The 13,818-nt window shown below is 37.4% G+C and overlaps 1 non-coding gene across 1 annotated transcript; it reads right to left on the bottom strand.

The window, feature by feature from the left end:
• Window positions 1-3,026: 3,026 nt before the first annotated feature.
• Window positions 3,027-3,134, bottom strand: LOC131182683 (small nucleolar RNA R71). The gene has a single exon (XR_009150944.1). It is a non-coding gene; the product is annotated as a small nucleolar RNA R71 (small nucleolar RNA).
• Between the last annotated feature and the right edge of the window lie 10,684 nt (window positions 3,135-13,818).

Genomic DNA, 13,818 nt, shown 5'->3' on the forward strand with positions numbered 1-13,818 from the left:
ATAAATCTTCATCCATAATACCAATAGCTTGAACCACTTCAAGAGAGTCCATTTCCAACTCAACATTAGATTGCAAATGGACGATCAACCAGCTAAGCGTTTCCCAAAGCCCAAGCGCTTCCACCAACTTGGCTGAATAGAGACATTGACGCACTCCTGAGAGAGCAGAAACAAACTCCCCATCATTAATTCACACAACAGCACCAAATCCAGCTAAACCTTCCTCCTTCTAGCAAGCTCCATCAATATTACATTCCAATTTTCCAGAAACAGGTTTTTGCCAATAATGAGATGAAGATGTAGCACTGGTGCCCGCACGCTAGGCTAAAAGGCTTCCCAATCATTTATCATGCGCAGACCAGTAACCATCACATCTTGCGGAGACAGCTTTTTACCCTAGTAATTAAATTAATTAATTCCTTGCTGCCTAAAGCGTCCACAAAATAATACTAAGTTTTGCACTGGTTTGATCATCACAATTTCTTATCATGAAATGGTGAAGCGTTTATGGGCCGGGCTTATCCTTATGAGATGGTGGAGTGTTTGAACAGTCTATTTCTTAAGAGGCAAAGGTTGGACTGTGTGAAAGGTTTGGATACTGTTTGGTATGTAGGACATGTAGAGCAGATTTTTGAAATTAGCTTACTAGATATGGGAATTTTTGAAAGATTGATGCATACATTTTGCATAGTCATTTAGATCTAATTTTATAGCCATTTTATTCTATTATTAGTCATCTTTAGCTAATTTCGTTAGTAAATTAGTTAGTTTTTCATAATTGTCGATTTTGGATTAATTTGTAATTTTTACTTTGTTTTGTAGGAAAAATGGTGTTTTTGAAGGACTGAAGAGAATTTTGCCATTGAGGAGTGTCTTCTACAGCCAAAGATGTCAAAAACAAGTTTTCAAGCTGAAATATGCATTGACCAAATTGTGCATAACTTGCCGCATAAGCTATGCAGATCTGCATAAGGAGAAAGATCACTGTTCCAGAACCAGCCGAAATGTGCATAAGGAGACAGCATAGCTTATGCACATTCTCGCCTCCCTTATGCACCTTCACGGAATTGTGCATAACCTATGCACCAAGTCATGCATTTTCGCATAAGTGCCTCAGAACCAGCCGAAAACTGCATAAGGGACTGCATAACTTATGCAGTCCACTTATGCAGTCCCATAAAGAGTTCATTAATGAGCTGGCAGAAGATTCCCTCAATAAATTCCTCCTAGAACATACTATTTTAGGGCTCCATGTCAAAAAAATGCTATAAATAGTCCCATTTTCCCATTTTGGAAGAAAGAAAAAAGGAGGAGCAAAGAAGAAGAGGAGAAGAGAGGCAGAATTTGAGGAGTCACTCTTACCTTCCACACCATTTTCAACCAAGATTTATAGATTTCTTTCTTCCCTTACATTTTTCTACATTTCTAGTGTTTAATTTCTTACTTCTTAGCTTAGATTAAAGCTTTATTTCCATTTAAACTCATCATATCTTGTAAGCATTATGGATAGTGAGTAGTTTACTTTTGATTCTGGAGTAAGGGTTGTAATATTTGAGATATTTTGTAGATTTTGATTGGGTAATCCATATTTTGTGGTCTCAATGAGTTTTATTCATTTCTTGTATGCTTAATGACATGCTTAGTGTAGGATCCCATTAAGTGATGTTCTTAATCCATGGTTGAAACACCGAAAGGAGAAGACCTTGTGATAGATAATCAAGAAATTGGACTTAATTAACTTAGACCTAGAAATAGGCTAAGGATTAAGAGGATTCACAGATTAATTAAAGAACTTAATGGGTCTTAATTAATTCTAACTCCACGAAAGTAGGATTAGTTTGATTAAGACACTCTTTGTCTCACTCGAAAGGGAATTCAAAGGATTTAAGAATTAATCTCCTTAAAACCCATAAGTTTCATAAAATTGGATAACCGATTTAAATCCCAAAATAGCTCGAATATGAAATCTCGAACTCCGGAATCGCCTTTTTACCATTATTAATTTTCAATTGAATTTAATTGATCGCCATTTTCAATATTGCCATATTTGAACTTGCTTATTTCAATTTGATGCAATTTTAGTTTAATGCAATACATTGTTAAATAGAATATTGATTTTGCACATATAGATTTTACGCTCCATTACTCATCAATTCACTTCTTTAATTTCATAGATACTTCGATTTAGTCAACTTTTATATCAAAAATTCAATCATTAACACGACTCCTCGTGGGATCGATATTTTTCTATACTACTTGTACGACCCGTGCACTTGCGGTAGTGACGCATCAAGTTTTTGGCGCCGTTGCCGGGGAGTTGTTTGTTTAAGATTGAATTCTTGATTATTTTAGTTGATTATAGTTTTATTTTGGTTATCTTTTCATTTTTGTGTTTGTTTGTTCTTTTTCAGGTACTTTTAATTTTTTATGAGAAGAGCTAGAAGCTCAAGTGACACAACCTTACTGTTCAATCCTGAAATTGAGAAGTTTTGTAAAGCCAACAAGAAAGAAACCAGAAAAAGGAAGGAAGCTTTGAGAGAGATTGAAATTGAAGCAGACATGGCTGATGAAAGAATTAGAATTAGTGTTGGTAATGCTGGAAATGGTCGAAACAATGAAAATGAAGCCCACGGAGAAGAAGTTGTTAATGCAAACGTGCCTAGGGGAAGTATGATGGATCATGCTTTTCTACGTTTTAATGATTTGAGAGAGAGCATAGCAAGACCAAGGATTGATGCAAATAGTTACAAGATGGATTTTGGAGTTCTTCAAATGATTCAAAATTCTCAATTTGGAGGACATCCTTCTGAAAATCCACACACACACCTGAAGAAGTTTGCTATGATTTGCGACATGCAAAAACAACCTGGAGTGTCTGATGATGCAGCAAGATTGAAGCTATTCCCATTCTCTTTGAAAGATAGAGCATTGGATTGGCTTGATTCTTTACCTCACAACTCCATTACAAATTGGGAGCAACTAACTGATGCATTTCTTGCACAATATTTTCCACCTGGAAAAACTCAAGAGTTGAGGAATCAAATGACAGCTTTCAGACCAAGAGAAGATGAAACTCTCTATGAGTCATGGATGAGATGGAAGGAATTAGAGCGATTATGCCCACATCATGCCATTCCAAAATGGATGATAAATCAGAATTTCTACACAAATGTCACTCCTGCAATCAGAGGAATTATTGATGCTCAAACTGGAGGAGAATTTATTATAAAGCATGAAGATGAAGCTTATGAGCTACTGGAGAAAATTGCAAAGAATACTCATCTTTGGAGTAGTCCAAGAGGACCAGCTCCAACTCAGAAAAGGCAAGCTGCTGGAATGTATGATCTTGATCCATTCAACATGATTAATGCAAAATTTGATGCACTTACAAATGTCCTTGCTAAGAAGATGGAAGATTTGAGTATGTTGGTTAGTTCATCATCATCAGCTGGAAGTTCACAACAAGTGGCTTATGCAGAGGAAACAACTAGCTGTGGAGTAGACTATGGAGAACAAGCAGCATATGTTGGTAATTATGGAAACAAACAAATGGGGAATTCTTATTCTCAAACTTACAATCCAAATTGGAGGAATCATCCCAACTTTTCATAGGGAAATCAGCAAAATCAAGTTCAAAATCAGAATTTTCAACCACAACAGCAGAGTTAAGTTCCATATCAGCAAAATAGGCAACCACTGCCTAATTTTCAACAGAAAAATATGAACCCTCCACCAAAACAGCAAGAACGAAATTCCACCACTGAAGCTTTATTGCAACAGATACTTGCTAACCAAAATAAGCATGATGAGGAGATGAGAGAGGTGAAAGCAAGGCTGGAACAGATGCAAACACACAACAGAATGCTGGAAAACTAGATTGCACAACAAGCATCCTCCTCAAGTGCTAAGTCTTTTGGAAAGCTTCCAAGTCAACCAGAAAATCCAAGAGAGCAGTGTCAAGCTATTACTCTAAGAAGTGGAAAAGTTATAAATGATGAGAAGAGTGAAAATAGTGAGAAGAGAGAAAATGAAAAAGGGACTGATGAGAGTGAAAAACAAGAGAGTGCAGAAAATTGTAAAGAGGAATTTGAAGAGAAGGAAGAGAAATATATACCTCCTGAACCCTACAAGCCACAACTTCCCTTTCCACAAAGATTTCACAAAGCCAAGCTTGATAGGCAATTTGGGAAGTTCTTAGAGGTTTTGAAGAAACTTTACATAAATGTGCCTTTTGTTGATGCTCTTTCACAAATGCCCTCTTATGCAAAATTCTTGAAAGAAATTCTCTCAAACAAGAGGAAACTTGAAGATGATGAAACTGTAGCTTTGACAGAAGAATGTAGTGCTATCCTCCAAAGGAAACTTCCTCCCAAGCTCAAGGATCCAGGGAGTTTTTCAATTCCATGCCACATTGGAGAGTCTTGTTCTACAAAAGCCTTATGTGATTTAGGGGCTAGTGTTAGCCTTATGCCCCTTTCTATTTACGAGAAGCTCAACATGGGAGATCTAAAGCCAACCCACATTTCTCTTTAGTTAGCTGACAGATCAATCAAGTATCCTGAAGGGATTTTGGAGAATGTGCCTCTGAAGGTTGGGAAGTTCTACATACCTGTTGACTTTGTCATCTTGGACATGGAGGAAGATTTTAATATTCCAATTATCTTGGGAAGACCCTTTCTAGCTACAGCAGGAGCATTGATTGATGTTAAGGGAGAAAAATTAACTCTTAGGGTTGGTGAAGAGCAATTGGTTTTCAATATTAATAACACTATGAAAAAGCATCATTCTGAAGCTGATACTTGCTTGAGAGTTGATATCATTGATGAGCTGGTTGAAGAACACTTCAGAAAGAAATATCCAGAAGATCCACTTGAAAATTGTTTGGTTCATGGAGGAGGCATAGACTATGACAACCCTCATGTAGCTGCATATGCTCAACACTTAGAGGGAAGTCCACCATTCATTTCTGCTCCAGTTTTTCAACTCACACAAAAGGAAAAAGTCGAATCTAAGCAACCATCATTCAAGGAAGAAGATGCACCTAAGGTAGAACTTAAGCAACTTCCTTCTCAGCTCAGGTATGAATTTCTTGGCACTAATAACACTTATCCAGTAATTGTAAATGCAAACTTGAGTACCTTAGAGGCTGATAAGTTGTTAAGAGTGTTGAGGCAATTTAGGAAAGTTTTGGGATATACCATAGATGACATTAAGGGAATAAGCCCACACTTTTGCATGCATAGAATCATTTTGGAAGAAAATTGTAAGCCATCTATTGAACATCAGAGGAGGTTGAACCCAAACATGAAAGAAGTTGTTAAAAAGGAAATTTTGAAGTTGCTTGATGCAGGGATCATATATCCCATCTCGATGATGATTGGGTGAGCCCAGTACATGTTGTTCCAAAAAAGGGTGGAATGACAGTTGTCAAAAATGAAAATAATGAATTAATTCCCACTAGAACGGTGACTAGTTGGCGAATGTGCATAGATTACAGAAAATTAAATGTTGCCACTAGAAAAGATCATTTTCCACTTCCCTTCATTGATCAGATGTTGGAAAGACTAGCCAGGCATTCTTACTTTTGCTATTTAGATGGATATTCAGGTTTTTTTCAAATCCCTATCCATCCAAATGATCAAGAGAAAACCACTTTTACTTGTCCATATGGAACCTTTGCTTATAGGAGGATGCCATTTGGGTTATGTAATGCACCAGCCACTTTTCAAAGGTGCATGATGGCAATCTTCTCAGATTTCATTGAAGACATAATGGAGGTTTTTATGGACGATTTCTCTGTTTATGGATCTTCATTTGATATATGCTTGGCTAACCTTTCTAAAATTTTGCAGCGATGTGCAGATACTGACCTTGTGTTAAACTGGGAAAAGTGTCATTTCATGGTTCAGGAAGGGATAGTGCTTGGACATTTAGTGTCTAACAGAGGAATAGAGGTTGATAAAGCTAAGGTTGAAGTGATAGAGAAGATGGCTCCTCCTACCAATGTCAAAGGAATTCGAAGTTTCCTAGGACATGCCGGGTTCTACAGACGCTTTATCAAGGATTTTTCTAAAATAGCTAAACCTTTGTCTAATTTGTTAAGTAATGACACACCATTTGTATTTGACCAAGAGTGTTTGGATGCCTTTTGCAGGTTGAAGCAAGCTCTTATCACTGCACCAATCATGCAACCACCTGATTGGAACCTATCTTTTGAAATTATGTGTGATGCTAGCAACTATGCAATTGGGGCTGTTCTTGGTCAAAGAAAGGACAAAAAGGCTTATGCTATTTATTATGCTAGTAGAACCCTGGATGAGGCTCAAACAAATTATGCAACAACTGAAAAGGAATTTTTAGCAATTGTCTTTGCATTGGAAAAGTTCAGACCTTACATTATTGACTCAAAGGTGGTTATATTTTCAGATCATGCAGCCATCAGGTATTTGCTCCGTAAAAAGGAGGCTAAGCCTAGGCTCATTAGGTGGATTCTGATGTTACAAGAGTTTGATTTGGAGATTAGAGATAAGAAGGGAGCTGAAAATGTAGTTGCTGATAATCTTAGTAGGTTAAAATTGGATGGTGAAGAATTGGATGAAATCCCTATTGATGAGTTTTTCTTGGATGAACAACTTTTCTCTCTTGTTGCTAAACTACCTTGGTATGCAGACTTTGTGAATTATCTATCTTGTGGAGTTTTACCTCTAGGTATGACATGGCAACAAAAGAAAAAGTTTTTGCATGAAGTAAAATTTTATAGATGGGATGATCCTTTACTCTTTAGGAGATGTTGTGATGGTCTAATTAGAAGATGTATTCCTGAAGAGGAGGTACAGAGTATTTTGCATCATTGCCATGCTTCTGATTATGGAGGTCATTTTGGCATCTCTAAGACAGCTAGTAAAATTTTGCAAGCTGGTTTCTTTTGGCCAAATCTTTTTAAGGATGTGAGGAAATTTGTGTTGGATTGTGATAAATGTCAAAGGAGTGGAAATTTGTCAAAAAGAGATCAAATGCCCCTAAATAATATTCTTGAAGTGGAATTATTTGATGTTTGGGGAATAGATTTTATGGGGCCATTCCCTCCTTCATATGGTAATAGATACATCTTAGTTGGGGTTGACTATGTGTCAAAGTGGGTGGAAGCTATTGCAACTCCAACTAATGATGCTAGAGTGGTAGTGAAATTTTTGAAGAAATTTGTCTTGAGCAGATTTGGAGCTCCTAGGGCTATAATTAGTGATGGGGGTTCCCATTTTTGCAATAAGCAATTTGAGAGCTTAATGAGGAAGTATGGTGTAGTGCACAAGATAGCTACCCCATACCATCCTCAAACTTCAGGACAAGTGGAAATTTCTAACAGAGAGCTCAAGCATATTTTGGAGAAAATAGTGAACAATTCTCGGAAAGATTGGTCTATCAAACTAGATGATGCTTTATGGGCATATAGGACTGCCTACAAAACCCCTATAGGAACTACTCCCTTTAGGTTGGTGTATGGTAAGTCTTGTCATTTACCTGTGGAGCTAGAACATAGAGCATATTGGGCCATTCAAACCTTGAATTTTGATCTTAAGCAAGCTGGTGAAAAAAGGTTGTTACAACTTAATGAGCTTGAGGAATTGAGGATGGATGCTTATGAAAGTGCCCGTATTTACAAAGAAAGAACTAAAGCTTGGCATGATAAGCATCTGAGAAAAAAAGAATTCAAAGAAGGTGATTTAGTTTTGTTGTTCAACTCAAGATTGAAATTGTTCCCTGGAAAACTCAAGTCAAGGTGGACTGGTCCATATAGAGTTTCTAAGGTTTTCCCTTATGGAGCAATTGAAATTTGGAGTGAAAAATATGGGAATTTTAAGGTCAATGGGCATAGATTGAAACATTACATAACTGGAGACCCAATAATAGGAGCAAGCTGTTACAAGCTCTCCAATCCCTCACCTCTTTTCAGTGAAATTCATGAAAAGTCCAGCTAAGGACTATAACTTAGCCCTCTTGGGAGGCATCCCAAGTCCTTTTATTTTGCTTTTGCTAATTTACTTTCATTTTCATTGATTTTGTTTTATTTTAAATCTCCCCAAATTCAATTTTTGACATTGTTAAATCGTATCCCTTGTAGATGTAATTCAATGAAGAAAGGCTGGTGAACTGTTGGGGAAGTAATTCTTAACTTGAAAAATTTTGTCCTTCAAAAGAACTGATAAGTTTTTGCTGCATAATCTGTGCAGGAGCTGCAATCTAGTTCATGCAGAGGAAAAATGAAATCTGCAGCAAAAAGGGTGTCTGCAGCAAATGGCTTGTATTTTTGGTGAGGTTGGATGTATATCAATGGAGGAAGGTTGGTGAACTGCTGAAGTTGCTATCTGGTTCATGCAGAGCAAAAAAAAAAAAATGGAATCTGCAGCAAAAAGGATGTCTGCAGCAAATGACTTGTGTTTTGGTGAGGTTGGGTGTGTAACTTTTTAATACTTGTGCTTATAATGTTAATATGGTGGTAAGTGAGTCATTTTTGCAGTTTTGAGCTTCTTTGGGTTATAGGATACAAGGTAGAAATGCTGCATTTTCTTGGCAAATCTTGGAAAGTTCATTTCTCATTTGTGGTTAGATGCAACTTCATGCAAATTTTATGGAGTTTTATGTGCTAAATGTTGATTTGCAGAATTTGACTTAAAATGGCATAGTTCTCAAAGGTCTTTTATGTAGGATCCATTTTTACATGCTTGTGTGATGCCTTTTTGATATACTTTGTATATATTGATGTGTTTTTGGTGAAAATTCTCATGGTTTATGCTTCATGGAATTATATTTCCTCATTCTAGGGTATTTTTCACACTTGCAATCCATGTTCTATTACATTCTTGATCTTGTTAAATTGTGCATAAGCAACTGCATAGCTTATGCAATCCTGCATAACCACAATTCTTGCCATTTTCCACCTTTATTGCAAGTGCATAAGGAGAGTGCATAGCTTATGCAACTCTGCATAACCTCATTTTGTCAAATTTCATATATGTCAAAACTTGCATAAGGTGAGTGCATGACTTATGCACATTTGCACAACTTCAAATTCTGCATTTTCTCTCTCTGCCGAAGTCTGCATAAGCAGAGTGCATAACCTATGCACTTCTGCATAACCAAAAACTCTGAATTTCCAATTCTGCCGAGGGGTGCATAAGCAGAGTGCATAACCTATGCACTTCTGCATGACCAGAATCCCAGAAAAATCAAACTTGCCGAGGGGTGCATAAGGAAGGTGCATAAGTTATGCACTTCCGCATAACCAAGAACTCCAAAAATCCAAAGTTGCCGAGACCTGCATAAGCAGAGTGCATAACTTATGCACTTCTGCATGACCTCATTCTCTGAAACTCAAAACCCACCGCAGAGTGCATAAGCAGAGTGAATGACTTATGCACATCTGCATGACCACCAACCCAAAATTCCAAAAATTGTCGAACAGTGCATGAGCAGAGTGCATGACTTATGCACTCCCGCATGACTTCGCTCCTCAAAATTTCAAGGGTCACCGAAACTTGCATAAGGAAGGTGCATGACTCATGCACAACTGCATGACCACTAACCTAAGATTTCAATACCAGCCGAACAGTGCATAAGGACAGTGCATAGGTTATGCATAAATCATTTTTCACTTATGCAGTCTTTTACATAACTCATTTAAATCAAAATTTTTTTTTCCTTTTTCTTTCCCACCTTCACCCCGATAAACCCTGTTCACTCCCCTTCCTCTCTCACAATCCTCATTCCGGCATAACTCCTTCTCACACCTTCTCCTCCATTTCGGTTCTCACTACATTTGCCCTAATTCTCACTCTTCTTCGATTTTCTTCTTTCCCCATTATCTTTTCCATCTTCTTCATCAGCAATGGAGTCACCTCCCCACTCCCGTCCAGCCTCTCCTCTCGAAGTCTCTCCATTGTCATCGATACCCCCCACTTCCAATTCTCCTCCACAAGCGACACCCCCACCACCTCCCCCAACCACATACAAACGCAAAATTCGGTCCAAATCTGTGCGACCCATGTCCTCTGCTCCTCCTCTGTCCAAACGCAAAGACCCACCCACCCCATTGTCGGAACCGCCTCCCAAAAAGCCAAAAGCTCCAGCCTCTACACCCTCTTCCAGCAAAAAGACAATTTCGGCAACCTCATTTGTAACAAAAGCTACCCTGGCCTCTCCCTGATACGATTCAAAAAACAGCTTTTAAGCGCCTTAAGGATAGGAAGGTACAACCCACTAGGTATATATCTGCTGATGCTTTACAATCTCTTGGTTTATTTGACAATGTAGTTGCATATCTTGATGGTATGGGTTGGACAGAATTTGTGCATAAGCAAGAGATAGTTTATCCAATTCTAGTTTTGGAGTTTATTTCTTCATTCTCTGCTACCCTCAACTTGCATGATGTAGACCATAAGCCAATTATGAAATTTAGATGCTTGGGGCAAAATAGAGAACTGTCATTGGACCAATTTCATGGCATTTTTGGTTTTGCTATTGATGGGTTATTTAGAGTACCACATACTGGAGTAGAGGTAGCCAACAAGGGCATTTGGAATGCTGCCCAATTTTGGAGAATCATAACAAACCAACCTCAAACTTTCTCTGCTGGAAGATCAAAAACATCCCAAATACTTGACCCTGCACTTAGGTTTATTCATAGGCTGATGGCTAGCACCATATTGGGCAGAGGGACTAGTTCTGGTGCTGTGGGAAAATCTGAACTATTTATGTTATGGTGTGCATTTCACAAAGTTAAGGTATCTCCTGGTTATTTCTTTTGTGAACATGTGCTGCATATTGCCACCAAATCCATAGGTGACATTGTTTTGGGTGGGCTCATCACTGTCATAGCCAAGCATTTTGGTTTCAATCCTGCAGAGCACTCAATACCAGCACTTGAGGACACTTCATATTTTGATACTGCACACTTAACCAAAACAGGGTTCAATTTGTCATGTTTTGATACTGTCCACCCTGCAGCAGAAACTGAGCCTATTGCACAACCAGAAACCCAACCTTTCACATCACCCCACGGACCCTACTACACCTACCCCACCCTCACCCTACTCAGACATTCCAGCTACCTGCCAAATTTCATACCTCCTACAGCTGAACCTTCCTCATCCACAGCACCCCCTGCATTCAACACTAAAGCATTATTCACCTATCTTGAAAGGCTTAGTGATGACATATACTTTGTGGATAGGAAGCTTGACACTGGTCTTGATACACTCAAGGATCGTCATGATCAACTATTTGACCTTGTCATGGAAACCAGGGACAAACAGAAAGAACTGAAGGAGATGGTGAAGCAACTCATGATCTTTTTGGGCATGCCACCCCCACCTCCATCACCTCCTCCAGCACCATCCTTTCGACAGCCGGCAGCAGCCACCAGCCCCTTAGCAACATCCTTGGACAAGGGCAAGACAATAGAACTAGATTAGTGTTTGTTTTACTTTTGTTCCAACTTGTAGGACTTTTCCTTTGTAAATATGTTCAAACATTTATAGTTTGTTTTGGCTTATGTTTGCTAGTTCTGAATTAGTTTGTTTTAAATTATGTTTTTCTTGAAGTTTTATTGGATAGCTATTACATTAGTCTTCTTTGATTTTTATTGCACTTATTGCCCTTTTGTACATATTTGCCCATACTCTGTATATATTTCAATACTTTTACTGCTGGTTGTACATTTCCCCTTGCCAATTCCCATGCAGCAGCTTTTGTATACACTGCACAGCTATGAATTTCCTCATGCAGAACTTTTGCATAGCCTGCACAGGTTGTATTCCCCTTATGCAACTGTCCTGCATAGCCTATGCAACATATATTGCCTCTTATGCAGCACCGCATGGCTTATGCACCTTACCTATGCACATGTTCTGGACAGCTCTTAACTCTGCACAACCTCATGCGACTTCTTATGCATCCTTTATTTTGAATTCTCATACTGTAACTCTTTCTTTTGCTCTTAATTTTTACAATTCTGGTCAATATTATTTGCTTTGAGTTTTGGTTATTCACTTGAGACATTGAGGACAATGTCAAATTTTGAGTTTGGGGGTGCACATTTTGATTTTTAGCTTCATTTTTCACATTTTGAGTATAGAAACATCTCATCCCATTTCATTTACATATATTGTAAATATTTTACATATATTTCCACACATACATATACATAACACATTTACACACACATTATACATCACTTAGAAATTGTACACATTGCATACAAATAGACTCCCTCCATTTAGTTAATGCATTACTCATTTTAGGAATCATGCATCATGCATTAAAATCTTTTGCCAAATCCCTTGAGTATTGAAAATGTGCCTATGAGAGTGATTTGACTCACCCTTTAGTTGGGTTTGTGGATTGAAAGTTTCCTAAAAGGTGCAAGGTTTTGAAGTGTCTATCTCTTGCCTATATCTTCTTAGCCAAAAAGCCACCCAACTAGTCATTTGGAGATGGAAGTGTTTAGAGGGAGTTATTGGATATAAGATAGTCAAATGATGTCTCACCAATCCTAGAACAAATTTTCTAAACCTTTCAAGGCGAAATACCAGCTTGTACTTGAAGAGAGAGATGATTAGGCATTCTTTGATTTAAAACTTTCTCATTTTAAACCTTTAGCCCTTTTTCCCAATTAAAATTTACCCTTGCAAAACCCTTTGAACCTTTTTATCCCTAATTTTTCTTGAAATCCTTATTACTACCTAGCTAATGAACCAAACACTCCAACCCTTTTCATGAGAATAATTATTCGTAATATTAGGTACATAAAAAAATAAAAAAAAATACAATAAAAGGGAGAAGAAGTGCTTGTCATCTTGTAAAAGTGCTACTATATGTGCTTTTCACCATTGTCATTCAAAATGAAAGAAATCCACCCAAAGTATTAAAAGAAATGAGTTTAGGGGTGGCATCTTTAGGGATAATCATCAAAAGAAAATGCAAAATACAAGTCTAAAGTATCAAAATGTCCCTCCATTTTATGTGTCTTGTAAAATATGCTAGCACTTGACAATCCTCATTATGTATTTCTCTCTCCTATATATATATATATATATATATATAAAGAAAAGAGAAAAAGATATAATAAAGTGTACCTTATGTTTCAAAATTGTAACATATTCTCATGCTTTGAATACTTTTTAACCATTTTTCTTCTTAGCCTCTTTTTGAATCCCATGGCCCCATTACATCCATAAAAAGACCTTTGATCTCTTGAAAGTACTTGCTACATTAGTGGAGATAGGAGTGGGGAATTTGCCTATGGGATTGGAGAACTATTCATTCATTCATTCAATTCCATCATTCCATATAGAGACACTTTGACTATTGATTGTTCTAGAATTCCTTTTGAGCATGACCCTCTCTTTTGATTGGTTGGTTTGGAGATTTTGAATGATAATTGACTTGATGGCTAAGCGGTGAAAACTTGGATAAGCATTAAATTCTTTGCATTTTGAAGGATGGGTATATGGATTGCTGGTATGGCTGAAGGTGTGTTAAGTTACTTCAATTGGTAATTTTCATAACTCTTTGGATAAGGCACCCCTAAAAACTTTGCACCACATTTTAAAGTTTGCTTGAGGACAAGCAAAAGCTTGAGTTTGGGGGTATTTGATGCATACATTTTGCATAGTCATTTAGGTCTAATTTTATAGCCATTTTATTCTATTATTAGTCATCTTTAGCTAATTTCGTTAGTAAATTAGTTAGTTTTTCATAATTGTCGATTTTGGATTAATTTGTAATTTTTACTTTATTTTGTAGGAAAAATGGTGTTTTTGA

Source organism: Hevea brasiliensis, chromosome 8, assembly GCF_030052815.1.
Source record: "Hevea brasiliensis isolate MT/VB/25A 57/8 chromosome 8, ASM3005281v1, whole genome shotgun sequence".
NCBI classification, from domain to species: domain Eukaryota; kingdom Viridiplantae; phylum Streptophyta; class Magnoliopsida; order Malpighiales; family Euphorbiaceae; genus Hevea; species Hevea brasiliensis.